We start from the raw sequence: 1,411 nt of genomic DNA, 5'->3' as shown, positions 1-1,411 counted from the left end.
TGACCTTGTAGTTTCCACGGGACCATCCGGACCAGATCATTCCTTTGCACGTAGTTCAGCTCGAGCCTACGGAAGCCGGGAAGCATTTACATTTACCCTGAATGAAGTCTACCCTCTCCCCTCCTCCCCCTCCCGTGAGCCCGGACGCCATCCCTTCAGTTGCCAGGTTCCTCCCCGGTGCGATCGATCTCTCTCCTTGCAACAAACCAATACATCTGGGGCTGCAGGTGAGCCCCTGGTGATCTCAGACACCTTAGTTTGGGACAGTGAGAAAAGCAAAAAACAAAAGGGAAAGCATAATTCTGGGTGGGCTCAGGTAAGCGGGTCGAAGGAAAACACCCACATCTGGCGGATGAAACACACCCCGAGCGTCCCGGGAACCAGACCTTTCTGCAGTCGAGGAACGACAAACCGGCAACTTGTTCAAACCACTGGGTTTGGTCCTGACAACTCCACTGGAACTCCTTTGAACTTGGTCTTTTATAAATGTCCTCTACCGAGACCTCAGTGCCCGAAAAAGGACGAATGTGCCCATCGGAACCCAACTCACACCCGGCAACCCTTTCTCCAGTAGAGAACCCCAATGGCCATTTCTCAGCTCGCCCTAATCACATCGGACTCCGATACTTGAATGGATCCAAACAGCAGCCCCCTCCAGCCCCGCCGCCGCCGCCGCACGCGGGTGTCCCCCTGCCCAGGCCAGGGAATGCCCCCTGGGGCAAGGTGAAGGGCGCATTTAGGGCTCAGCACGCGGGCCACTCTCGGCCTCCCCTCTCCTCCAGGACGGAGAGAATCAGGCTTCCGCGGACTGCTGCTCCCGATTTCCCAGAACCCGACCCGGTCCCGCCCGCAGTGTGGTCTCTGCGAAAACCGCGCATACTCACCATCTCAGCAGCCCCGGCTTCTGGACGCGTCTGTGGGTGGCGCAGCCCAAAGGCTCGTTCGCTGTACTACAGAGAGGGTTGCAGGGCTGCGGACGAGAGGGATGGGACTGTAAAAATAATAACTAAGGAAACAAAGTGAAACAACGCCCCCCACCCCCCGAAGAGATCGAAGACAGAGACTCGTCTTGCCCGGGCCCTTTGTAGCTGCTTCCGGACCCCCACCTCAAAATGGATGGTTTAAGGGATTGGGTGGGGGCGGGGAGAGGAGGAGCCAGCAGGAAGGGGATCCCGGGGGATGCACCCCTGCGCGGCCCTGGGACCCCACCCCCCCACCCCTGCACCCAGGGTCCCGCAGAACTTTCTCCCCAGCCTTCTGCTCCTTGGGGGGCGCCCGGAAATAAGAACCACTTCCCAGCGAAAGGGAGACTTCTCTGCGCTGGAAAAGGACACAATCGGGTGGAGGGGTCCCCAGTTTCCCTCTTAGGACCCCCCCTCCCTCTTTTCCTTTGGCAACCTTCCCCACCCGG

Source organism: Ursus maritimus, unplaced genomic scaffold, assembly GCF_017311325.1.
Source record: "Ursus maritimus isolate PB19 unplaced genomic scaffold, ASM1731132v1 scaffold_19, whole genome shotgun sequence".
Lineage (NCBI taxonomy): Eukaryota > Metazoa > Chordata > Mammalia > Carnivora > Ursidae > Ursus > Ursus maritimus.
The sequence above is the reverse complement of the archived record's forward strand: the minus strand, read 5'-3'. Positions refer to the sequence as shown.